Genomic DNA, 14114 nt, shown 5'->3' on the forward strand with positions numbered 1-14114 from the left:
TATAAGGTATTCTTAACGCATTATAATGTATACTTAATACTTATAATAAACCTTACAATATGTTGGATTGTCTCATAAATAATTGTAACAACAGTTATAATATGATATAATGCTTACCTATTTGTGGTTATAACTTTTAAGATTACGATGCATTATAACACACAATGAAACCTCTATTTATAATGCCTTAAAAGGGTATTCTTTACGCATTATAATGTACGCATAATGCCTTATAATAAATGTTCTTGTGACTTCATACATTCTCAGAACTCAAATGAGTAAAAATTCATCATTTACAGTGCCAGTGCCCAGCCTTTAGTAGAGCTATTTCTTTGTTCATTTTTGAGTGTTTCCTCTCAGGAAACACCAATGTTCCAATGTTAATTTTAATGTAGCTTAAAGCAAGTTTAAGCTGATAATGCTTTTACATCTGAAATAATGTTATGTGGTTTTGTTGAATTTATTAGGGGTTCAAGCGCTTAGCGCTGAAACCCTATTGTAATTGTTAAGATTTTTATTATTATTATTATTATTATTATTATTATTATTATTATTATTATTATTATTCCGCCATAAAACTGATGGGGCAGAGCGTACCGTAAAGGCTAGAGACTTGAAACTTGGTCAGATGGTAGCAGTATTGCTTCCTACTCAGAAACACAGACTCGTCCAAATCTGTCAATAGCTACAGCGATCAAAAACGCGAAACTGCTCATAACTCCTAGACCATTTGTCGTAGACTGGAATCATTGGCTCAAACCAAACAAAATGTATATCTCCGATTTCATTTTCATTTCATTTCTGCCATCTTGGATTTTTCATAAAACTTACTTTTGCGAACTAGTCCTAGGTTTTTCATCCGATCGGGACCAAACCAGTGCCAAACGATTCTATGGAGTCTCAATATCAAAAGTTTTCAAAAAACTTTTGAACTTTCGACTCAATCTAGATACGGTATGTGAAAACATCGGAAGTAGGAGTGGCCAATTTTATGTAAATGGCTATAACTCTTGAACTTGGGATGCTTATGTACCTCAAAAAACATGGCCGCCATCGGCCAATGGAGTTTGAGCACCTATTAGACAAGGTTATCGAAGGCCGATCGGCACAAAACTCGGTGGGCCTGTTCGGTTCCTGGCCCTAGAGGTCTGTGAGAAATTTGAAAGAAATCGGCCAATGGATGCCGCTAACAAGTTTTACGCCTCTGTAATAACATGGTGTTTCACACATACACACAATGGCTGTGTCCCAATTCAAAGGCTGCATCCTTCAAAGGACTCGGACTTCAAAGGCCACACCTTCAAAGGCCACGAAGGTCAGACTGAGCATTGTTAATTGGGACAGTCTAGCCTACGGAGGACTGTTCTTGTCGCCTAACAACTGTGACAGCTGCCGATTGACTGTAACGTTTGTAATGGACTTTTTTGAAAGTTATATTATACTGTCTGAAAACAAAACAGGGTTCACAAACTGTATAAATATTTTCACCATGGTCCATTTCTGTATATAATAAAGAGTATAAACTATATATAATCGCATCTTAGTAAGTTATAAGGCAACATTTTAACCACTTCAAAGTTTTTTTTTTTTTATTATTACATTTGTATCATTAGATATTTGAGTAAGTTGAAACCCAATACTTACGTTTAAAAGTGTAATTCGGCAATTTCTTTCAAAAAAATCCTGTCGTCACTGGCGCGCAATGAATTCTGGGGTTGGCAAGGCCGCGAAGGATCCATCTGTTGTATCCTTCATTTCACGGGAAATGAAGGACGCATTTGAAGGAGCCTTCGAATTGGGACAGCCTTTGTCGCACAGCAGTGACACAATCGGCCTTCAAATGCGACCTTTGAAGGATGCAGCCTCTGAATTGGGACGCAGCTATAATTCATATCATTTGTTAGATCTCCTCATGCTGAACAACTTTGCCTCAAGAACCACTGCTGTCAATCAAATCGTTCATTAAATATTCACGATTATGTAAAAAACCTACTTTTGTGAACTAGTCCTAAGTTTTTTCGCTCAGCCTCAGTAAAACCAATGCAGTACAATTCTCTGGACTCTCTAGGTCAATAATTATAAAAAAAAAAATATTACCCTTTGGGTAGCTATAACAGTGTCATTTAGAGTATGGGCGTGGTCAAGTGTACAAATAAGCCCATAATCCCTAAACAAAAACTCAGGACTTCACGAAATTAGGTGAGCATATGCAACATGATTCTAAACAAGCATGCAGACTTTTATGGAGATCGGACCATAGGTGGTGCTATGAGCTTTAAAAAGCTTTAAAAACCATGTCTTTCCTTAGTAAATTTCCTGTATTGGCTGTAAATCGTCTATTCCATCTATGATCTAGGTGGTTACATGCTTGCTAAATAAAACATAGTAACTTTTTACGTGTATGCTTAAAGGCCTTAAACCGCTTGAACCCCGTTAACTGCTGCTTGCAGCTATATTTAAATATTGTATTTGCTAAGTATTACAATAGTAATGTTCAAAGCAAATGTGTCTTACAACCACTTCATAATATATTATGACTGTTTAAAAGAAGACCTACTGTAGCTTTATTGCTTTTTTTAAAAGCAGAAGAAGACCATTTATAAATTATTATGACCACATTATTAAGCCTTTGGATGTTAACAAGAAGACATTGCATTTGTCATTTGATTTAAAGTGGTAAAAGACCACTAATAAATTGTAGGAAGATATTGTGCAGGTTTTGATCTTAAATAAACAATGTCAAAATATGAAACTTTTAATACATTATAACTTAAAATAAATGTGGATAAAACGTGTTGATCGTGTTTTATGATGCAGTATACTCTTAAAAGTTATAACCATAAATAGGTAAGTATTATATCATATTAGAATTGTTGTTACAATTATTTCTGAGAGAATACAACATATTATAAGGTTTATTATAAGGCATTATGCATACATTATAATGCATTAAGAATATTATAATGCATTATATATGCAGGCTTCATAGCAAGTGTTCCCCTAAATTTTGTGTTTTGTTTGATCTATTCCTTTAAACACATACAGTATGTTACAGCAAAAATGGGATAATACTCAAGTACTACTAATTAATCCTTGCAAGTAATTGCCTCAGCTTTCTAAATCATATCCAGTTAGTTTGGGTGAGATTGTACATTTTGTCAGATGTTGAAGAGATGTTGCAGTATTGAGTGACACAGTATATTACGTCAGAAGTTGGAGAGATGTTGCAGTATTGAATGACACTGTACATTATGTCAGATTTTGGAGAGATGTTGCAGTATTGAGTGACACTGTACATTACGTCAGATGTTGGAGAGATGTTGCAGTATTGAATGACAATGTATATTATGTCAGATGTTGAAGAGATGTTGCAGTATTGAATGACAATGTACATTATGTCAGATGTTGAAGAGATGTTAAAGTATTGAGTGACACTGTACATTACGTCAGAAGTTGGAGAGATGTTGCAGTATTGAATGACACTGTACATTACGTCAGATGTTGGAGAGATGTTGCAGTATTCAGTGACACTGTTCATTACGTTAGATGTTGGAGAGATGTTGCAGTATTGAATGACAATGTACATTATGTCAGATGTTGAAGAGATGTTGCAGTATTGAGTGACACTGTACATTACGTCAGATGTTGGAGAGATGTTGCAGTATTGAATGACAATGTACATTATGTCAGATGTTGAAGAGATGTTGCAGTATTGAATGACGCTGTACATTACGTCAGATGTTGAAGAGATGTTGCAGTATTCAGTGACACTGTGCATTACGTTAGATGTTGGAGAGATGTTGCAGTATTGAGCGACACTGTATATTACGTCAGAAGTTGGAGAGATGTTGCAGTATTGAATGACACTGTACATTATGTCAGATGTTGGAGAGATGTTGCAGTATTGAGTGACACTGTACATTACGTCAGATGTTGGAGAGATGTTGCAGTATTCAGTGACACTGTGCATTATGTTAGATGTTGGAGAGATGTTGCAGTATTGAGTGACACTATATTATGTCAGAAGTTGGAGAGATGTTGCAGTATTGAATGACACTGTGCATTACGTCAGATGTTGGAGAGATGTTGCAGTATTGAATGACACTGTACATTATGTCAGATTTTGGAGAGATGTTGCAGTATTGAGTGACTGTACATTACGTCAGATGTTGGAGAGATGTTGCAGTATTGAATGACAATGTACATTATGTCAGATGTTGAAGAGATGTTGCAGTATTGAGTGACACTGTACATTACGTCAGATGTTGGAGAGATGTTGCAGTATTGAATGACACTGTACATTACGTCAGATGTTGGAGAGATGTTGCAGTATTCAGTGACACTGTGCATTACGTTAGATGTTGGAGAGATGTTGCAGTATTGAGCGACACTGTATATTACGTCAGAAGTTGGAGAGATGATGCAGTATTGAGTGACACTGTACATTACGTCAGATGTTGGAGAGATGTTGCAGTATTGAGTGACACTGTATATTATGTCAGAAGTTGGAGAGATGTTGCAGTATTGAGTGACACTGTATATTATGTCAGAAGTTGGAGAGATGTTGCAGTATTGAATGACACTGTACATTACGTCAGATGTTGGAGAGATGTTGCAGTATTCAGTGACACTGTGCATTACGTTAGATGTTGGAGAGATGTTGCAGTATTGAGCGACACTGTATATTACGTCAGAAGTTGGAGAGATGTTGCAGTATTGAATGACACTGTACATTATGTCAGATGTTGGAGAGATGTTGCAGTATTGAGTGACACTGTACATTACGTCAGATGTTGGAGAGATGTTGCAGTATTCAGTGACACTGTGCATTATGTTAGATGTTGGAGAGATGTTGCAGTATTGAGTGACACTGTATATTATGTCAGAAGTTGGAGAGATGTTGCAGTATTGAATGACACTGTGCATTACGTCAGATGTTGGAGAGATGTTGCAGTATTGAATGACACTGTACATTATGTCAGATTTTGGAGAGATGTTGCAGTATTGAGTGACTGTACATTACGTCAGATGTTGGAGAGATGTTGCAGTATTGAATGACAATGTACATTATGTCAGATGTTGAAGAGATGTTGCAGTATTGAGTGACACTGTACATTACGTCAGATGTTGGAGAGATGTTGCAGTATTGAATGACACTGTACATTACGTCAGATGTTGGAGAGATGTTGCAGTATTCAGTGACACTGTGCATTACGTTAGATGTTGGAGAGATGTTGCAGTATTGAGCGACACTGTATATTACGTCAGAAGTTGGAGAGATGATGCAGTATTGAGTGACACTGTACATTACGTCAGATGTTGGAGAGATGTTGCAGTATTGAGTGACACTGTATATTATGTCAGAAGTTGGAGAGATGTTGCAGTATTGAGTGACACTGTATATTATGTCAGAAGTTGGAGAGATGTTGCAGTATTGAATGACACTGTACATTACGTCAGATGTTGGAGAGATGTTGCAGTATTCAGTGACACTGTGCATTACGTTAGATGTTGGAGAGATGTTGCAGTATTGAGCGACACTGTATATTACGTCAGAAGTTGGAGAGATGTTGCAGTATTGAATGACACTGTACATTATGTCAGATGTTGGAGAGATGTTGCAGTATTGAGTGACACTGTACATTACGTCAGATGTTGGAGAGATGTTGCAGTATTCAGTGACACTGTGCATTATGTTAGATGTTGGAGAGATGTTGCAGTATTGAGTGACACTGTATATTATGTCAGAAGTTGGAGAGATGTTGCAGTATTGAATGACACTGTGCATTACGTCAGATGTTGGAGAGATGTTGCAGTATTGAATGACACTGTACATTATGTCAGATTTTGGAGAGATGTTGCAGTATTGAGTGACTGTACATTACGTCAGATGTTGGAGAGATGTTGCAGTATTGAATGACAATGTACATTATGTCAGATGTTGAAGAGATGTTGCAGTATTGAGTGACACTGTACATTACGTCAGATGTTGGAGAGATGTTGCAGTATTGAATGACACTCTACATTACGTCAGATGTTGGAGAGATGTTGCAGTATTCAGTGACACTGTGCATTACGTTAGATGTTGGAGAGATGTTGCAGTATTGAGCGACACTGTATATTACGTCAGAAGTTGGAGAGATGATGCAGTATTGAGTGACACTGTACATTACGTCAGATGTTGGAGAGATGTTGCAGTATTGAGTGACACTGTATATTATGTCAGAAGTTGGAGAGATGTTGCAGTATTGAGTGACACTGTATATTATGTCAGAAGTTGGAGAGATGTTGCAGTATTGAATGACACTGTACATTACGTCAGATGTTGGAGAGATGTTGCAGTATTCAGTGACACTGTGCATTACGTTAGATGTTGGAGAGATGTTGCAGTATTGAGTGACACTGTATATTATGTCAGAAGTTGGAGAGATGTTGCAGTATTGAATGACACTGTGCATTATGTCAGATGTTGGAGAGATGTTGCAGTATTGAATGACACTGTACATTATGTCAGATGTTGGAGAGATGTTGCAGTATTGAGTGACACTCTACATTATGTCAGATGTTGGAGAGATGTTGCAGTACTGAATGACAATGTACATTATGTCAGATGTTGAAGAGATGTTGCAGTATTGAGTGACACTGTACATTACGTCAGATGTTGGAGAGATGTTGCAGTATTCAGTGACACTGTGCATTACGTTAGATGTTGGAGAGATGTTGCAGTATTGAGCGACACTGTATATTACGTCAGAAGTTGGAGAGATGTTGCAGTATTGAGTGACACTGTGCATTACGTCAGATGTTGAAGAGATGTTGCAGTATTGAGTGACACTGTACATTATGTCAGAAGTTGGAGAGATGTTGCAGTATTGAGTGACACTGTACATTACGTTAGATGTTGGAGAGATGTTGCAGTATTGAGTGACACTGTATATTACGTCAGAAGTTGGAGAGATGTTGCAGTATTGAGTGACACTGTACATTACGTTAGATGTTGGAGAGATGTTGCAGTATTGAGTGACACTGTATATTACGTCAGAAGTTGGAGAGATGTTGCAGTATTCAGTGACACTGTACATTATGTCAGATGTTGGAGAGATGTTGCAGTATTGAGTGACAGTGTATATTATGTCAGATGTTGGAGAGATGTTGCAGTATTGAGTGACACTGTATATTACTTCAGAAGTTGGAGAGACGTTTCAGTATTCAGTGTCACTGTGTATTACGTCAGATGTTGGAGAGATGTTGCAGTATTGAGTGACACTGTACATTACGTCAAATGTTGGAGAGATGTTGCAGTATTGAGTGACACTGTACATTACGTCAGATGTTGAAGAGATGTTGCAGTATTGAGTGACACTGTACATCACGTCAAATGTTGGAGAGATGTTGCAGAATTGAGTGACACTGTACATTACGTCAAATGTTGGAGAGATGTTGCAGTATTGAGTGACACTGTACATTACGTCAAATGTTGGAGAGATGTTGCAGAATTGAGTGACACTGTACATTATTTCAGATGCTGGAGAGATGTTGCAGTATTGAGTGACATTGTACATTGCGTCAGATGTTGGAGAGATGTTGCAGTATTAAGTGACACTGTATATTATGTCAGAAGTTGGAGAGATGTTGCAGTATTGAATGACACTGTGCATTATGTCAGATGTTGGAGAGATGTTGCAGTATTGAATGACACTGTACATTATGTCAGAAGTTGGAGAGATGTTGCAGTATTGAGTGACACTCTACATTATGTCAGATGTTGGAGAGATGTTGCAGTACTGAATGACAATGTACATTATGTCAGATGTTGAAGAGATGTTGCAGTATTGAGTGACACTGTACATTACGTCAGATGTTGGAGAGATGTTGCAGTATTCAGTGACACTGTACATTATGTCAGATGTTGGAGAGATGTTGCAGTATTGAGTGACACTGTACATTATGTCAGATGTTGGAGAGATGTTGCAGTATTCAGTGACACTGTGCATTACGTTAGATGTTGGAGAGATGTTGCAGTATTGAGCGACACTGTATATTACGTCAGAAGTTGGAGAGATGTTGCAGTATTGTGTGACACTGTACATTACATCAGATGTTGAAGAGATGTTGCAGTATTGAGTGACACTGTACATTATGTCAGAAGTTGGAGAGATGTTGCAGTATTGAGTGACACTCTACATTACGTTAGATGTTGGAGAGATGTTGCAGTATTGAGTGACACTGTATATTACGTCAGAAGTTGGAGAGATGTTGCAGTATGGAGTGACACTGTACATTACGTTAGATGTTGGAGAGATGTTGCAGTATTGAGTGACACTGTATATTACGTCAGAAGTTGGAGAGATGTTGCAGTATTCAGTGACACTGTACATTATGTCAGATGTTGGAGAGATGTTGCAGTATTGAGTGACAGTGTATATTATGTCAGAAGTTGGAGAGATGTTGCAGTATTGAATGACACTGTGCATTACGTCAGATGTTGAAGAGATGTTGCAGTATTGAGTGACACTGTACATTACGTCAAATGTTGGAGAGATGTTGCAGAATTGAGTGACACTGTACATTATTTCAGATGCTGGAGAGATGTTGCAGTATTGAGTGACATTGTACATTGCGTCAGATGTTGGAGAGATGTTGTAGTATCTCTCAAACATGCCTGCAAATGTTTGAATATACTGAACAAGCTTTGTTTAGTTCCACTACAAGAAGTGATTGATTAGTATAAGGCGCTAATGAAACATAGACCCACAGACAAAACCTGTAGATACATTTTGATTTATGACAAGACTTTTTATTACATTTATTCTTTGTTGTAATCCCTGCCATGCCTTAACCACTCAAGCACAAGTCAGAAGCACTCAAATAAGTTACATAATAGAAGGATGTGCACAGGTCACCCTAGGTAATACATTGAGCATAGAGTTAAAAAGCAAGAGGCCACATGGGACAAAGGCATCCTGTCAAGAGTAATTCACAGGAAACAGACTCATAGAAGCACTTCAGCTGCTCTTCATGATCTATCCTAAGAGCAGACACAGGCACGTCCACAAGCTCAAAGAGACCTTGGACATGCATGGCAAGTTCAACTACAATCCACCAAAGTATAAGAGCAGAATAAATGTATGTGCTCAGAGTTCTGTTTCTATTTAAAGTAATAGTTCACTTAAAAATGAAAATTCTGTGATCTTTGACTCACCCTCATGTTGTTCCAAACCCTTATGACTTTCTTCCATGGAAAGGAGATGTCAGACACAATGATAGCCTCAGTCACCATCCACATTCAAAATGCAAAAAAACGCAAAGAATGTGAATGGTGACTGAGGCTGTCATTCTGCCTAACATCTCCTTTTGTGTCCTCAGAAGAAGTCATACGGGTTTGGAATGCCATTAGGGTGAGTAAATGATGACGGAATTGTCATTGTGGGTGATCCATCCCTTTAAATTTTGCATGGTTTTGAACCTGCTTGCTGAAAATACACATGATGTTTCTATAATTAGTTTCCCTTCTCTATTTCTTTAAAATGCAAGTGCAGTACTCCCAATTTAAATTGCAAGTGTATATAATGATTCTATGAACAACTGCTTTCTTGTCTGAACTGAGAATTTAAATAAATTACCTTGCTACAACAGAAGGTCCATTTGGTGTGTCCAATAAGTGAACACAACACAAAATAATTTGTCTTCACAACCTCAATCTGGCATTTCTCTATGCTATCTTTCTCAGGCTCCAGTAATCTAATGACCTAAAGGCATGCAATGGATTGTGGTGAGGGGTTAGTGCTACATGATAGATTTCATGAAATGTTGTGCTGTTTGATCCTCTCAGGATAGATAATGCACTCAGAGATGGAGCTGCAGTGTGTTATCAACACAAAGCCGCAGTGGGAGCATTTCTCATCCTCAAAGGAGTTTTATACTTTCCCTGTGGAGAGAGGTGTCATTGTAACAGCACAGCACCCCACGCTGCCCTTAAATAGTAAATTGTGATCCACCTGCAAGGTTTTCTAAGGACAAGCTGGAGAATTCAGGCTCAGGGTTATGCTTGAATGTATACATGCAGGCAGATAGGAGACTTTATGCTGTCTTCTATAATATCTGAAAATAATATCCTATGCATACCTGCCAACATCGGATTGTGAAAAAAATTTGTGCGTGGTTTGTATGTGTGTGGAATGGCAGATGTTGTAGTTTCTGGTGCCCCCCTAGGGTAAGATGGTGCCCCCATAGGAAGTAGGTGCACTACGCAGACTGCGTAATATGCATATAGACCATTTCAAGGACTGTTCGTTGGTGACGTCAAGTGACGTCATTGTTCCATAAATATTTCCTGCTTGTCAAAACAGAGACTATTTAGCAGAGACGGGCCACTTCTATTAAAATGAATGGGAGAAATTGGATCGCCCAACGGCAGTCAACGTTCCACAGATCTGAGCATAATCTGAGTTAAAGACACACAATTTATTATACCAGTTGTGACGGAATGACACGCCCCTCCCGTGGATCATCGTCACCCACGTTGACTTTTCCCCATTTCCCCGCAAGTTAGATGCGACGCCAAGGATTGGAGCACGCGCCGCGGCCGACAGGCCAGGATGCCGGGCCGCTGTTCCCCTCAAGTGCCGAGGCCCAGGGAAGCCGGTCCGCTCATTTTAAATAAATGCCTTTCCGAGGCCTGATGCCACACCCACTGTGTCTGTCTCTTGCTCACCCTGCCTAACAGTGTTGTCAGATTTTACTGCTTATTTGATATATGTTCTTTTATCATAATCTTGAACAACTTTCAGTCTTTCCCCATTCAAGTAGATAGGAGCTGCATTTTCATGACGCTTGTTTACATTGACAAAAAGCTGCCCAAACTGCCCACAGCGTTCCAAAGACAGCCGCCGAGTGGACTGACTTACCTTGAAAAAGAGACTTTGTTGAAAGGATCCGGAAATACATTTTAACCATTCTAATTCCTTTGTTTTTGTTTACATTGTTGGACCTGTGTAGTTTTGTACATCTTATTGAAAATGTATATTTAAACTTCTAAAAAATCCACAGTTTTAGCTCAATGTGCAGACTTTTCAGACGACCCCTTACCCACCATATGAAAAATTTCCAAATTGTATCAATGTAAAATTAATGATCTGGAAAGATTTCGCCATGACACCATCTGACCAGCTTACGGGACAAATTGCGTCCCGTACTGATTAGATATGGGACGCATCATTTCATAAATACTTACGGGACAATCCCGTTTGAGCAAAGTGTGGATGTGGAAAATCGTGAGTTTATTTGGAGAAATTGTAAATTGGGAGTACAGTTATTGCTATTTTATGACATCAACATACTTTTTTCTAACGCATCTTTTGAAAAAAAATACCTTTTAATGCTTGAATTACAGACCCACCTATACAGTATATATACACTTATTCCAAATTGAATAACTTGTGTGGTAGCTCACCTGATAGAACGTTGGGCTTGGGGTTGGAGGACCATGGTACAAATCCAGCAATTAACTCAAGCTAACATTTCACTGGAAAACTGCAGCCAAACTTGTTATACATCATGTACATTTTGAATTGCAAAAATGTTGTCATGTTCACGTAAATTTAATGAGATCAGGCTGGAAAGTTCACCCAAAAATGATAATATATACTAGTATTGTATAGTATATGGTATATTAGGTCTGCAACTAACGATTATTTTGATAATCGATTAATCTAACGATTATTAGAATGATTATTCAGAGATTATTGCAATGATTAATCACTAGCTCTTAACCGATAATTCAGCTTGTGTCCTGACTTAAAAGGTTGTAATAAACGTGCTTACTAACAATAAAGCAGACAAAATCATCTTTTAAAAATACCTCTAAATGACATTCACTGAATTAAAGGGAAAAAAAATAATTGTTATTAAGTTTAATTCAGTAAAGAAATTCAATGAAAAAATCCTATAGTTTTCGTGTTTTTGTCCTGTTTACCATTTAAAATGGTCTAAAAATCCATTTAATTGAGAAGCAATATATAAGATGTATTTTGTATATAAGTGTATTTTTTCACTTATACTTCTGCAAGTGCAGTAAAGACAAAATATACTTATATTCAAGATCTGTTCTCTAAAAGGAAGTCTGAATATCTTATATGCTGCTTCTCAGGTGAATGCATCTTTTTTTAAAGGATGTTTAGATATTTTAAAATATTTGTATTTGTATTTTTTTTTCTCCCCTTTTCTCCCCAATTTGGCATGCCCAATTCCCAATGCACTCTAGGTCCTCGTGGTGGCGTAGTGATTCGCCTCAATCTGGGTGGTGGAGGACGAATCTCAGTTGCCTCCGCATCTAAGACTGTCAATCCGAGCATATTATCATGTGGCTTGTTGAGCGCGTTACCGCGGAGATCTAGAGTGTGTGGAGGCTTCACACTATTCTCTGTGCCATCCACGCACAACTCACCACACTCAAGAACCACATTAAAGTGACCACGAGGAGGTTAACCCAACATGACTCTACCCACCCTTGCAACCGGGCCAGTTGGTTGCTTAGGAAGCCTGACTGAATTCACTCAGCACGCCCTGGATTCAAACTTGCAACTCCACGGGTGGTAGTCAGCGTCTTTACTTGCTGAGCTATCCAGGCCCCAAAATATTTGTATTTTTAATATTATATTCAGCATTCTCAGATAACAATTTTTTTCTTCTGCAGTATAGCTGCTAAAGAAAATGTACATTGTTTTAAAGGAGTTTTAGATATTTATATTGGAAAACAAGCCAAAACAAAAACAAATCAAAAACATATTTTGTTGCAATGTATAATGGGGCAAAGACTACCCTCTCTCACCTTTCTCACTTCAACTCATCTTTAACTCACAAAAAAAAAACTAAAAAAAAAACTCTCTCTTATTAATAAAGCTGCATTTTGCCAATTTTCTTCACAATAAGAAACGCACAGTGACACATATATTATGATTCAACAAGTCGCGAGCCATCATGTTATAATCTAGCTACGGACGCTCAACACATAAGTTTTGCTTCAGTGGAGCGGCAGCTCCAGCTCCACTTATTCCACAACAAGAGTGCTTCTGTTTTTACTTATTTTGTATTGATGCATTATAATTCCCTCATACTTTGTGATCTACATCACCTTAAACAGTTTGGAGTGCATCTGGACTGTTAGCTGTGTAATTCTTCCTCTCCTCAGTGAGGTGCGAACTGCAGTGCTCCTCTCACGCTTCATCATTAGAGTTTATTGTGATCTCATGCTACGTTAAATGAGATCAAACGACTATTCGACAACTAAAATTTTTGTCAACAATTTTTTTATTGTCGAGGTTTCAGCCCTACTGTATATATTTGATGTATATACTCTGTCCCTTGTGCACCCAGTATAAGGGTAGTTGTTCACTGATCACTGCTAGAGCAAAGACAAACCAATCAAATGAGTTTGCATTGCTGGGGATGTCATTGTCAGCAGGATATGAGGCTGCACTGCACAGGTGATATGGTGGAGTGTGACACGCATGTATGATAGTATGTGTTGTGTGTAGGGTGGCTGTTGATAACACTGTTTAGAACAAAGAAAAGTGAAGTAAAGCAATAAGTCAGGATTTCCTGTTGAATGCATAACTGGGGAGAAATCATTACTGTAGAATGGCTGTTTCGTGTAACATGCACTAGTAAATTATTGCATTTAATAAGCAGTCAATGAGGATTCTGTTATGCTTCCTCTGACAGTTCTTATCTATTTTGCAAAAGCAGAGATGTCCTGGTTTCTGAAGAGAGCTTAGCAACTTTCTGCACTGGGAGCATTCATACATCAAACAGAAATGCTGTGCTTATGAGAACATGGGCACCAACTGCCTTATCAAAGCTACCACAAAATCCCAGAAAACTCATTTAGGAAAAAGCAAGGCAAGAACCTCCACAACAAGGTAAAAACATTTACAAAATAAAAAATTTCACTATTTTTATATTTAAAGGATTTGAACTCATAATTCTAAGAGGACTAATATTCAGTGGCAAAGGGGGAAATTACTTTAAACATTATTTAAAAAAAAATTAAAAAAAAAGTTAACAATGCAGTTCAAAGCTTTTTTTAATTTCTTAAAATTGTGGTGAAAGCACAC

General features: G+C 37.9%; 1 protein-coding gene across 1 annotated transcript in view; it reads right to left on the reverse strand.

The window, feature by feature from the left end:
* LOC127416209 (fibronectin type III domain-containing protein 4-like) overlaps positions 1-14114 on the reverse strand; it is a 54288-nt gene that overhangs the window by 39200 nt on the left and 974 nt on the right. The gene's annotated exons all lie outside the window — the stretch shown is intronic.

Source organism: Myxocyprinus asiaticus, chromosome 25 (genome assembly GCF_019703515.2).
Source record: "Myxocyprinus asiaticus isolate MX2 ecotype Aquarium Trade chromosome 25, UBuf_Myxa_2, whole genome shotgun sequence".
NCBI lineage: Eukaryota > Metazoa > Chordata > Actinopteri > Cypriniformes > Catostomidae > Myxocyprinus > Myxocyprinus asiaticus.